The sequence below is a fragment of the Ptychodera flava genome, chromosome 18 (assembly GCF_041260155.1).
Source record: "Ptychodera flava strain L36383 chromosome 18, AS_Pfla_20210202, whole genome shotgun sequence".
NCBI classification, from domain to species: domain Eukaryota; kingdom Metazoa; phylum Hemichordata; class Enteropneusta; family Ptychoderidae; genus Ptychodera; species Ptychodera flava.
The window spans coordinates 8,106,961-8,121,436 of record NC_091945.1 but is presented as its reverse complement, the minus strand read 5'-3'; the positions used below and the strand labels follow the sequence as shown (position 1 = coordinate 8,121,436).

The 14,476-nt window shown below is 36.6% G+C and overlaps 1 protein-coding gene across 1 annotated transcript in view; it reads left to right on the top strand.

The window, feature by feature from the left end:
- The first annotated feature begins 2,751 nt into the window (after positions 1–2,751).
- LOC139116758 (polycystin-1-like protein 2) overlaps positions 2,752–14,476 on the top strand; it is a 68,166-nt gene continuing 56,441 nt past the window's right edge. Inside the window, exons 1-5 of the mRNA XM_070679402.1 lie at positions 2,752–2,891; positions 8,845–9,015; positions 11,113–11,736; positions 12,046–12,255; positions 14,002–14,201. The gene's annotated coding sequence lies outside the window, so the exon portion shown is untranslated. The remainder of the gene's footprint in view (positions 2,892–8,844; positions 9,016–11,112; positions 11,737–12,045; positions 12,256–14,001; positions 14,202–14,476) is intronic.

Genomic DNA, 14,476 nt, shown 5'->3' with positions numbered 1-14,476 from the left:
CGATATAACAAACGCAAACAACACAGTAAACAAAAAAGTACTGGTACACACAACAAAGTCATATCAACCGTCACACGGTCCTGACGGAAACAACGATTTCAAAATGCAGATCATAGCATTAAACGATATCTAGCCTTTGAGAAATATATTTTACTTTGGTTATGAGCTCAGTTTTTTTGCAGAAAATCCATTACTTATAAAGGCCGAATACTTGTTCAAGGAACCTTAAGCTATCGTAAAAGTCACAGTTCAATACTTCAGCTTGCAAACGATTACAAATTTACATTGTACAAGCACATATAGGGACATTGCAAAACGGCCTAGTTCGATGGTTGAACTTTTTCGCTCTGCCCAGAATTTTTAGAAGCAAAAACCTGTATCTCTATTTGAATGGACATTTAGTAGCTTAACACGGATGAGGAGAGGATTGGTTTTCAAATAAATATGTCGATCCTCAAAATAGAGAAACAAGTATAGAGTACCTAATACGTCATGTTTACAATACAACACATAAATGTATTAAATAAATTAACTATCGGATTCGAACTTACAACGTACAGCATCCAGTCACCTAGTGAAGACATATCAGTCAGAACTACTTAGATAAATCCCTAGTGTTACACAGAGAGTTCACTAACCTAGCCTTTATCAAGCTGTTACCCTTTTTCTGACTGCATCTCCTTAACACGCTGTAGAGTTCATGAAGCACTCCAAAACACATTCTAGCAATCACATATCACACACAAACACAAACGGCATCAAATCACTCAGGGAAGACATCACAGTCAAAACCGCTAGGCTAAACCCCAACGCTTACAAAGTGTTGTGTGTATGTACATTATGATCCAAGACCAATACAATGTTATGGATATTTCCTTGTGTTGTGTAATTTTAAAAACGTCAGAAGAATTCAAAGTATTTGAAGGGAACACTTATGTCAAACGTAGAAAATATGAAGAAGAGAGAAATAAGCATATCTCTTGCTTACGTCTGACTGATAGGGTATCCTGGGCTTGTGAATGCAACACGTTTTGAAGTTTCGAACCACCATCAACAGCATAGAATCACATGTACGGGAAATGAAGCGAGAAGTTGCATCGAGATGGCACTTACTGAGACAGACAGGCTTGTTCATCTAGAATGCCTAGGTAATTACAAGCTTTATTACATTTGATACACTGCTTGAGAAACAATTCATGTTAATATGGTTGTGTGTCTACTTTCATATGCTTGTGAAATATATTATGTTCTGTACTAATCTGTTTCCTAATATAGGAGGTCATCGAAGTACTTGACAAGATACTTTTGATATTTATTAGTTTCATTTTTTCTCCAGTGTTATACAGACGATACGTACCAAACTAAAAAGTGCCATGATCAAAATTCATTAACAATCTGAGTTCGCAAGATCCAAATAAATAATCTGAGTTTTACACATCCTGATATCAAATTCATAAAGTGAGAGTGGAGTTAATTGGTCTCTCGTGATCTGTTTTGTTACCTTAAAGGGCGGTGGTCGTCGGAACGGCGCATGTGCAACTTTCTTGTTTACAAACATTGTATTTCATGTACTATCTATAGATGCATCATGTCAAAATAGTTGCAACATTTAAATTTTACAATGTACATTAAGACAAACATGTTTAACTTTCATCAATCGCCAACGTAGCTTGGATGAAGTGTTTATATCGGTCGTAGGGGTCCCTAGCGACCTTTGAGCGCCGTTCCGACGACCACCGCCCTTTAACCATTCCTGTTAAAGAAGCTGCGATGGCAGCTTGTAAATCTACAAAAAAGTCTATATTGATCAGTGCATTAATTTTGCAAGTAAACGCTGAATAATCAAGCTTATAGACATTTATTACCAACGTGCCTGGCTGTCGAAAAGAAATAGAGAACATGACGCAAGCTCTCGCCAAGTGTTGATGTGCTTAATCAATGTTTAACCAAGTCACCGAACCAAAAGAGACCACCAATACAAACATAGGGATCGTAGAAATTTTGAGAGATGTACCTTCATTTACCAACCATTTGTTCATGGAGATATTCGCTGCTTTAAATTACTTTGAATCTATGACCCAGTTCTGTGGTCAGTTCTCAGAGATTTAGATGTTTTCAATCTTCTGGTGAAGGTTGAAGTATAGCAAAAGAACATTTCGATGACAAGACGTAATGTTTTGTGATCTAAGTTATTCCGTTTTGACATTAACTGGGGTAGTTTTTGTTGCAATTCATTTCTGTGAGAACCTGCAATGTCTATCAAATAAATATTGACCGCTTATCGTTGGCATAATTCAAGCAACAACATTTATTCGACTTCACAAAGCATCTTAATAATTATTTGATTACGTCATCGTGCTGCTTAGCATCATTCTCTGTAACCGATCGGTTAGATTTGTAGTCATTGCAACCAGCAATTTTACCGTACGTTCACCAAAATGGTGTATCATCTTCTTTGATTCTTTCTTTCTATCAAACACTTTGTAAAGCAATTATGAATTTTATAAGATCAAGAACTGGCTAAATTTGTTTGAGTTTATTTTAGGACTTGTTAATACAAAACGTCTTTTCTGTACCTGACCGGCATTTCAGACAATTTTGAAAATTGCATCCATTAGAAGAGTATTTTTCCAACAAAAAATTGCATTGTAATATCAAGCTAGAGTCGAACATGTTGGAATGGTTGAAAACAGTTTACTAAGCTGCATTTCATCATAATTAAAGATTTTTTTCCCTTGCACTGTCAGTCCCGTTCAGGTTAAGGAATAATACAAGTACGTCATCTGAAGGCGTCACAGGGTGGATTGAATATTATCAGCTTGGAAGATGGGGTCTTGTCTGTGATGACTATTGGCATATTCAAGATGCTACAGTGGCATGTAAAACATTAGGTAAGAAAGTTGATAATTACCTACAACCAGCGGTTTGCATTTCAAAATCCTTGCCATATTAAGTTCTACGCAAAGCGTATGTGCATTACATACTAGTATAAAATAAGATCGTGTCCCTGTAACAACTCGACTTTGAAATAAATTGTTGTTCACTCGCTCCGGGCGGGTTCAGATACAGCATATATACATTGCGCTGTGTTCTTGTGCTAACATGGGAAAAAAACAGGTTATGCATATCTGAGTTATGACTCTGAATATGAAAAGTTGGAACAAAATTGGCACTTGGAGGTCGCATTTGATAATGTCGAGAAACAATTTCGATTGCATCTGTACGACTTAGGAATCTGTTCCTGCATCAAATTAAAAAACCCAAAACAAACACATCAGTGAATGAGATGCTCAAATGATGCCGGGGCTGTAAGTTACCCATGCCCGAGACAAGCCATTGGCATAGCTATTAATTTTACAATGAAAGATCAGTTTGCTACATTCTGGTAGTGTCAAACTCCTGAGACGTCTGAAAATCCAACTTTCTATGTATATGTCCAGCCTTTCGTATTGTATAATCAGCTGCATAAGGTGCTAAATATGCTCATTCCATGTTTGATAGGCAGTGTCAACAATGTCGAAACTGAACTTGCAAACACTTAACATCCATCAAGTGCCATCATTGTGATAAAAATGCAGGGACATTTCATACAGAATGGCATTAAAGGGAACTCATATTTTGCATACGGTGAAATAAATATAGACTTAGCTTGTGTGTCTCTATTTAAAATTATCTCCCAATTCTCAAGTACATTCATTGTAGTCGTATAGTTACCCTTTCCTCACTTGTCAGTCTTCTTATCTGTACTTGGTGTGGGAAATCGGTCAAAAACAGTCAATTTGTTTAGTCCTCGATAACGTGTGCAAAACACAGTGAACCATCCTTCTTCTTTACAAAAATGATGGGCGCAGCATATTGACTGTATGACTCGTATTTTATTCTGGGACCGCTTGTGATATGTAAAGTTGCTCTATGACGAAGCCTATTTGGATTAGTCCAACTTTAATTCTGATCGAAGTTTCTACATCAGGTATTCTTTATTTTAGACAACTAAGTGACTTCAATATTTTAGACCACTAAGTGACTTCAATGTTTTATGCCTCTTTGTTGTCGAACAATTAAAAAATGGCATTTTTGAAAATTTAAGCATGACGTGGCTATCCCTTCCTTTTATTATTTACTTTCATAGCGTTTTGTCGATTGATCATGCTTTACGATGTACATGGACACTAAATGATACAAGAAGTTTTCGTTAGTTCTCTTTCAAAGAGGTGATTGCCCTGGAAAGGGCCGTTTATGGCTTGGATTGATTTAGGCCTATACTTTCAGTTCATCATCATCATCTGCACCAATGCCTGGCACAGTCCCGGCATCATCGTCATTCTCCTGTTGTAGAAAGTTTAAACATTATTTTGTTGTACTTCGGAACTGGATGTATTTTGTTGCGCCATTCTTCTGAAGTCAATATACAATTCCCGTTTCGCATGTCTTGCTGAACTTCAATTTAGGCACACATTATAGCTGAAGATGTCTGTGCGATCGCACATTCATGCGACACGTCAGGTTGTCCATAACAGAAAAAGTTCAACCTCGTTCCCAGCACATAGTCCGGACAGTACCTTATCACATTGCATCTTAAATAATTTCAGAAAAACGGTATTTTCTGAAAGCAAACAGAATTTAAGCTGGTATATTAGCTCAGCAAAGCATAATCAAACCCAAAGATGTGCCAATAAGAATAACTATAATATGACAAATAGAAACCTCTGCTGAACGAGTTCATGGCAAAATGTCAAAGGGCAATAGGGTCTTAATCTCAGGATGTTTCTCAGGCCAGTGTTTGCCGTGTATGGAGGGTAAAGTAAAACGTATCTCATCTAATCAAGGCTTGTCTTGTTGTCATTATAAAGTCATCAAGCGAGTCGCCCCTCCTCTTGTACACAACGGAAAACACGGTGATTGTTTACAAAAATACAGGGTGTTTATTGTAGAGCAGAAACAAACCAGGTACCCTTGCCTACTGTCATGTTAAACACCGTCTACTAACTGAGTTTGTGTCAAGGTTTTCTCTCATGCCATTTCTCTGTACCACAGTTATATCGACTGAACTGGTTGTTTACTGGTATATATTACTAAATCCATTTAAACCAGCTTTGGCTTGAAACAGTTCTACGATTATGAGTCGATTCATCTTGAAACTGTTGTTGCTTTACTTATGCCTGTCTTCGAGTGATTAAGAACACTGGCTTGCACCAATTACTGTCATTTTTTTCCAATATCATTACCAAAACGTACGTTTTCAGGCAATAAGTCTAACAGAGCATCCGAGCCATCATAGTACTGTCATTGTATATGAATAGCAGCCATTGGAAGTAGTTAACTCCTCTTATCACGTGAACTGGCCCGTATCACCACCTGGGTGACATGCACCAGCACAGATAAGAAATACATAATACCCCTGTTTCACGTCATCAACCGGAACTTCAACCGGAACGTTCAATGCATGTCGGCGTTGTTGCGACGCGTGCGTGCCTTGTAATCTTATGAACACCTGTTTTTAAGTGATGATGTACAACTTTCTTCGTTATAGATTTGTAAACTTAATCATTTCTGTCGCAAAATATTGTGTAATTGCTTCTTGGGTTCATACGAGACATGACTTAAACAGATGGGTAATAGCATTTTCCATATTTAATTTCTCCATGATTCTGCCACAGTATTTGCATCTCTAGAAGTAATTATAAGATTCCGTCTCAAACATTTTCAATCACAGACACAAACAATGCTTCTTTTGAAGCTCTTTAGGACAACTCCGCTAGCTTTGCGTTAGAAAGGCTTCAATCTTCTGAAATAAAAATTCATAATATTGTCCTTCTTTATCTCTATTTTTCAATAGATATCCTGTAGGTCCCAAATTTGATTATCTGTCAACTTTTGAGTCCCTCTTTTATGATAATAAACTTTATCAATCAGGAATAAGTCATGGCTATTTCTGTTTCAGTCATCAAAACTACTGTTCCGAGTACATCGGATACCTTGGTAGTTTTCCTTTCATCTAAAATCTTCCCAATTACCCATTCAACTCTTTACGTAAAACGCCATACTTCTCAACAATATTTTGATTATTAAGGGCATGAAATACCTTGGTGTCCTGCAATACAACCTCCATCTGTTGTAGCATTTCTGATTTATAGTACGCAACAAGCAAGCAGAGTGATTGCATTTATGGAGCAATGTTTTCGATGTCAGCGATCTGGTGACAATCATTTAAAACTCCACATCAGGTTGTGGCACAACGCACGGCAAAGTTAAATGCTATGGCCAATAATGTACTTTTGTGCCTTTTAGCCAGTAATTCTATGTAAGAAGGTAATTTAAAACCGCTAATGAAGATACTTAAACTGTACTTTCAAAAATCTTCGCTGAGCATTAATTTCTTGAAGGGACTGACATCCATCTACAGGGCTGAAGGGGCTGAGCCTGGCAAGAGCAACGAGTGAACAGTATTGAGGCCATAGCATGGATAAGCATGATTAAAAGGATGAAATTAAAGATAATTATATGATTGATGCAAATGTTGGAGATTATCAATTACAATACAAGAATTGAAGCTGACAAAGAAAAATATAAAAAGTGTTATTCAGAAAGCACATTAAAGGCCCATGAGCTGTAACTCTGAGAAATTTGTCCATCCTCGAGGTACATCCAATTTCCTCAAATATTCATTGTAATCTGCAAATTGAACGATATAGTCATTACCTATGCCTCTACAACGTTTGCTTGTGGTGGTATAGGCAAGAAATTGCAGATTTTTATCGTTGTAAATTTCCCGCCATTTTCAAAATCTTGCCTTGTTATTTGTAAAACGAAGAAGTTTTTGTCAAAGTGGAGTGAATTCCTTTACCTTATTTTTAGCGGGTTGCACCACGTTGTATTTGTAAATATTCAAATGTGTACATGCACCATTTACGCTGTTTATCATGTAGTTGTTTGAAGCGGCCATATTTGGGTGCGGCACCCATTTATTATTTGTCTTACTGAAACCTCCCCATGCAGTCCCACTCAGTGGATAATTATACTTGAGTAAACATCTTTTAGTAAGAACATTTCTATGAACGAATTATAATCTAAATATAAAATCATGAAAATAATGCCAAAAGTTACAGCTCATGTGCCTTTAAGTACTGAGTGAGAAGGCTGTGAAGTTATTTGACACATTCTTCGAGATACTGAGTATTACCTTCTTCCATTAAAGCGTCCTGAAACAAGATCACCCAGGAGAGATTGGTATGTTGTGAGGCTCATTGATTGATTTCAGACATGATGCATGTTAGACATGTTAGTATAGAACATAGAAAACGTGATGTTGTCCACACAAATGTTTGTAAACTCGTTCATTAATTCCTCCATTGTCAGATGGACTTATGGCATTAAAGGAGAAATCTAATGAACTCCTCAGACTAAAGAGACCTATTCTTAGCTCCTCGGAGACAGCACTCACCAGTGTTCCTGCTCGTTATGGCTGAGAAAGCACAACACGTTGAGATGGAGTAGGCAGAGCCTCTTATGAAGATGGCGGAGTGTACGATGCAGACAAGGCTACTCTTTAAAATTGAAGCCGGAGGTTAAAATTGCTGGCCGTCAATTGTCAGCAACTGTATCCCACAACTTTTTAAACCATCGTTAGTTTCATAATAACTGTAATATTAAGAGTTTCATAATAACTGCAGTCGTAAGTTTCATCCATGACTCTACCGTGGATATTTCTTTCAGCATTGACTTTCTCCCTTGTGAGCAATTCGATCGGTTAAGCTAAAATGGAAGGTAAAAGACATACCATATATCATTATTCCCCTTCCCACTGCTGCGAACAATAAAGGAGAAGCGGCCGCGTCAAGGTTTTATAAGCCTGTGACACGAGACAACTCAGTCTGTTAATCTACTGCAGAGAATCAGTTATCAAACAGTCACAAAATTAGTGCCCTCTAATTATTTTTAATGGCAATATCTAGGGGCAAAATCTTTTTTTTCTCTTAAAAGTTGGTTATATATCCTAGCATTAGATTTCATGACATCCTGTAGTTGTTGAAATTTAAATATTCGAATGTTTGAATTTATTTCATTTGTTTGTTTCGCCAATAGGTTCTGTATCGGTACCAGATAATTGGTAACTTTCAAAGCGATAGCCTCATCAAAACGTTCAAAGTTGAAGACAACATCTGCAAATTTTTTTAGCAGGGAATTTCTCTTTATAGCTATAGAGTGATATTTGAAATTTTTTAGGGATGACAATCATAGATATCTTAGAGCAAACAAAAAAAAATCGTACACGAAAAGTTGCAGCTGAATTTTTTGTAAAGTAAAGTAAAGTAAAGTAAGCCTTTATTGAAATCGTATCCCAGTTGGGATCTTGATCATAAAGTACAATAAAGGTTTTGCAAAAACAACAATGAAAGAGTATATATAATATATATATAAATATAAATATCTATTGTATTAAGTATGTCAAACCATACCAGCCTGGTTGCTATCTATTGCATTTTCATCATGTGGATCTGCTATCGTATGTTACTTATTTATAAATTAAAACAACATATTTCTTTACTGCGCTGTGGTGAGAAAAACCGAAGAATGCGTCAACACATGACCTCAATTTAAATTATGCCCAATGAATGCTCTGAATACACGAAATGGGTTTTCTTGACACTAATTTCTTAATGTTAATCAGAAGAAAGGCTAGTGGTTAAGATGGTAGATTCAGAAAGGTGTTAATTATTGCATAGAAGTCTATAAGCATTTGTCTCGTTCCATGCATAATAGTCATCAGGATATAATAGACGTTTATAGAATTAGGTTGCATCGTTTGTACTTTTGTTACAATTTCAAAATGTCAAATCCTTGCAGGTTTCAGGGGCAGTTCTGCTGCTCTACACAAGACGCCTCATAACATTGAAGATGCAGACATCTGGCTTGCTAACATTGACTGCACTGGTAATGAGAAATATCTATTAGACTGTGCTTATGATTCCTCTCATCAATGTGATCCAGAAGAATCAGCTGGTGTTATTTGTGCAGGTATTTTTTATTTCAATTTTATGTAAATTGCCTAAGGTACAATGCGCAACGCAGATCTAAAATCGAACTCGAACATCTCTAAAAGTCTTTATGTCAAGCAGTTGTGGGGACTCATATCGGAGCTTAGAGGCGAGTACAGTTGTCGTCAACCTTGCATTGTGATAATCGAGAATTGAGAATTTGTAGAGGAAAATTTGAGCAAACGTTTAAGCCTTATGTTTGTTTATAATATGTTTTTAGTCTATCACTTTTGGCCGGGGATGGGGGAAGGGAGGTGCGGTTCATGTTGAAGCTCATTGAGTAAGGACAATTTCACTGGCAATAACTTTTTTGCATAAAATTAACGATGGGATGACAGCCATGTTTTGCGTTATGTTTCTTACAAACTTTCACTAGTTAATATCTTGTCTATTTTTCTGATTCGGAAACAAAATTCAAGTAATTTTATTTTGAAGTGCGTCCTACGTTTAGACATACCATAAGTGGTAAATAATGTGTCTTTCAAGTTGAGTGTATAAAGTTTAGTTGTTTTTTGTCATATTCATCGTTGCAAGCTTTACAACTAAAGATATTTTTCAGGATGCAATATTTCGCGAATTTTCAATATTGTCATATGGTATCCTTCTGCGCGTGCAATATGTGACAGAAAGACAAAAGGCATGTGACATTGCGCGTTTCATTAAAAATTATCATAACAAAATGGCTGCACGAACAATTTCTGTTTGGAAAATAAGTGAGGATGTGATGCATAAATAGCTACAAGGACGGAAATATTTGAAGCACTTGGTTCTGTTCTCGGATGAGACCGCAAGGTTGAGAAAGGGATATGCATTATCCTTCATACATTCACATCCGTATTCGACGATGTCCGAGCTGTAAAATTGTACAATATATATATATATATATATATATATATATATATATATATATATATATATATATATATATATATATAATTTCATAGTGTTATCAAATATTACAAGAAAGACATCATTGAAACTAATATACTTATTATGTATACTTATTATCCACTTAATATACGGTGGTTTCAATCGGGGTCGAACTCACAACGGACGGTACCAAGTCACCTTGCTGAGAAGCCACAGACAAAAGTGCTCGCGATCGGCCAAATCCCCAATCTGAAGCACGATCGCTCTCACGCTCACTATCACACATCGCACGCAAACTTTATCGAAGCAAAGGAAGCAATGAATACATCGCTTAAACTGGGGGAAAGACCATATATCACTATATTGCTATATTAGGGTAGATGGAATACAAAAGACCTAATTTAAAGATGTGATTTAATGAAATTTTATGTTTAATAGCTATTTGTAGCAAGGTTTTTTATCAATAACATTGCAGCTTGATCTGTTGATATACAGTTATTGCTGCCGCTCCTCCTTTTGTTGCATTAGTAACCTAAAAAACGTTAATGCCTAAGAGTATCATCACTGTTGAAATCTAATATTCGGTAAGCTTATGTTGCTCGTTGTTTGAAACAAACTATATATGCTTCATTGAAGACATTTAATATTTATTTATAATTTCTGAGGATATTTTAGCAGTGGTAATGGGCTTCTTTAGGTGTTCTCCATTGGTTTCAATAATGGCTTTCTTGTAATATTTGACCACACTACGAAATTATTTCCTTATTGATACCAGGATGTAACTTTTCAGAGGTGAGAAAATTAACACCTTTCTTTCGATACCTGACACTACTTCATGGTTATAAGAATGAAGGTCTATCTATCTAGCTTTCCTTGTTATACATTCTGTTCAAAGAATGTGAACATTTGTCTTTAACATTTCACAAAACGATTTGAGTAAACTAAATCTCATGATCGGTATATTAATTTTCTTTCCATTATGGTTAAAATCAATTAAATCATAAAACACATTCTCTCTACCTTTTATGATTACAATTTACCCATATGAACCACTCCTGAGTATATATTGTACATGTTGCAAATTAATGCGCCTTATCTACCTGGCCAAAAGAGATGGATATCCGAAATCAATATGAATGTCAACTTTGGTCTTTAATCACAAGAGGGAGTTAGAATAATGAAATCCTATTTTGTACTGTAATTGCAGATGAGATTGGTGATGATTTTTATTGGCCCCTGGACGAAGCTGCTTCAACACCATCCAGCATCCCTATAGCAATGCAAAACACAGTCAATGGAGATGCCCATTATGTAAGACCTAATAATACTGAGTTTGTTGTCATTCGAAATGCCAAGGACTCGGTTGATCTTGGTAGCTTACCAGGAAGTTGTCTGGAAGATATTAATAATTGCACAATTGGACTCTTTACAATATCGTTTTGGTTAAGAACGGGTGAACTGAACCGACCACAGGTATTTTTATCAATGGGAAACAGTCACTCAATAGGCGGAATCACTTTTGAATATGTAGAAGATTACTTTGAAGTGACACTTCGAAAGCATGACAGATTCTGGCAAGTATATTTGTATGGGAGCTTCACCGCTTGGTCAGAGATCGCCATAGTTTGTGACAGAAACACTGGGCTGAAAGTACTTTTGGACGGAATACAGACTGCCTCAAACTCGGTTGGAAAACCAAGGACTTATTACTCAACAGAAACAGCACATATATTACGGATTGGAAAGCCCATTAATGACAATTGGCATGAAGGAATTGCAGAATTTTTCATCGACGAGTTGCATTATTCTGAACGTTTCTTGATTCCTAATGGTAGGTATCTTTCATTGTAATGGGTACAACGTTGTAGGGCGTTTCTTTCTAAAAATGTAATGTCATAATTCATGTTGACAAAGAACAATGTATACATTAACCATGCATGTCATTAAGGACACTTACACACCAGTGACAAAATTCCAACCGCTTTTGACTGTGCCGTTGAGTTATGCAAATTTTTTCATGTTTCTTACCTTTACTCCTTATTGTTGGAATTTTGTCTCATATAATATCGATACATATTCGTTAAGATATTTTGCATACACCTAATCAGAATGTGTTGAATTCTTAAAATCCACTTTACAGGCAAACCAGTCAACATTGCACTCAATAAAAAAACAAGTATTGGTATAAGCAAGACAGTGATTGATGGACGCTTAACTGAATCCTCTGCAAATGCTGTAGATGGCATCCTTGACACTTATGTGTCTGTCGACGTTGAAAGTGAAGAAAGGTTTCTTCAGATTCACTTCGGTGATCTGCGAACCATTTCACACTTGGTCGTCTTTTCGGCAGGTAAAGTGGAACACAGATATTAAAAAATATTCAGCTATCCGTTTTGTCGTACTGCACGTATACTCAAATGGAACAATGTTCTTGCTGTCCCATGTTATCAATACCGTCAATAATTCATCCATAGTGAGGTGTTATATCCAAGGATAGAGAGTTCTGAAGGACATGACTGCCTGGACGAATAATACAGCTAACGCATAAAAGTCAGATTCCATCTGGATGTTCCTTAAGAATTTCCTGATGAACAAAGAGTACAGTTTGTATGTATGCGTTGTAATTATGTTTCTGAAATATTGTGGAAGGGATCAATGAAAGACATTGCGAAGGATGACTAAAAGTTTGACACAGTATGACGAGGTAGGTAGGGGACGTCAATGAAGTTGCTTAAGAACATTATTATGGTTTGGCTTCTTGTTTCAAGTGACAAGTCTGATTGCTCTCTGTTTTGCCCGTTGTAAACTCTTTACTCGAATGAACTCTTTACTTGAATATCAGATAAGCAATACAATCATATGTTGCAGTAGTTCAGCTTTAAAGATCTAATTGCATAAACGAGAGTGTCAGAGGTATCTTGAGGTGATAATGTTCTGATACGTGCTATTTTGTAGCGAAGGAAGTTAATGGCATGGCAGGTGGCACTGATATGCTCATTGAACGTGTGGTTGACCTAATATCACTATGTACTACCACGTTATTGGAAACCAATAACCACTGGGTTTGTAATCACCTCATTTCAACCAAAGCAAATGAACATTAAATGGTTTGTCAAATAACAAGCTTTACTTACAACACACTTCTCTGGTACTATAATTTACACAAACAGTGTTTTACTGAATCCTATCAATTTCCCCTTGATTGGGTAGCATATATTCAGAGAAGATTACCAGGAACATAGCTGACATTAATCTATCATTTTAATCTGACTCACTATTAGGATTTGGCTCCACAAAATTTCTGTTTGGACAATTAATGGTTGTTAGTACAGGGCAGGGACGCACATACAATACATACGCACATCAGTCCTCCTGTACAGTTATCGCTATCTTGCATACATGCCCTATTTCTACCACTATGCATCAACCAGAAGTTCTTATATATACTCTCTTTCAAACCACCTACTGAAGTCACATCAACGTCCGATATACTGACAATCATACTGCAAATTACTAGTAATGATTACCCAATTTGAATGGCCATAGCAGTATTAGAAAAAAGACCTTGATTTTGGGTTGCAGCCAAAAGAATGCAGGAAAGGGTAATTCATGTGGTATAGTTACCGGAACAAAACACATGCTGTGTTTGTAGCAACTCATACATTAATATCAGTTTACAGTGTACAGTGCAGCCAACGTTAACTACTGGAAAGTTCATCGGAAGTTCCATGGGATTATTGACACGTGCCTGGTAGAAACATATTGTGCCATGTAGTCTGATGTGCAGCTAGAACCTACAAGGGATACCCTACCCCTTTTTAACAGTTTCGACACCCTATACTACAGCCATAAAAATAACACATCCCAGAGAACAGGCTACACTTCCTGTAGAGTTCATTCAAATCTGCGACTAGTTTTACGGGAACGTCATGACTGGGCCCGTATGTTCCCAATGCCCCTGGCATTAAGCCAGACCCCTATCTCTGTGTTGTTTCTTTGTAGTAAGTGGCTGTTACCTGTCTGTCTTGTGTTGTCTCTTAGAAGTATTCTCTGTCTCCTGGTTGTATGACTGAAGCCTTGTGATTTCTCTTCACAGATAAACCACAGTCCCTACACATTTTCATTGGTCTTAATAACTCAATGAAAGAAAAATGTGGAGGATCATTTGAAATGCAACAGAAGAGCGTTTTCACTCAACATTGTGGTGTGGCTATTCTTGGGACTTACGCTGTCATATATCTAGCAAATCGTACGAAGATAACCATTTAAGATTGGGTGAAGTCCAGCTTTACTATGGTGAGTTCATATTACTACTGCAGTTGTCTTCGAAACGTTATGTGTTTGCATGCTGCATCATTATGCTTGTGAAGTTTCCTTCATAACACAGACTTTAGCAGGTGCGTCTGGAATTCCTAATTATACTTTTGCCGTGCATAATGTTATAATGTAACCCTCAGTCATTTGACATTGTCATTTTGCATTATACGATGTTCAGTATTTGGAATAATTGGTAAGGATGTATATATAAACTATATTTTCTTCCATGAAAATATTGGTTAAAATGCTTGAAT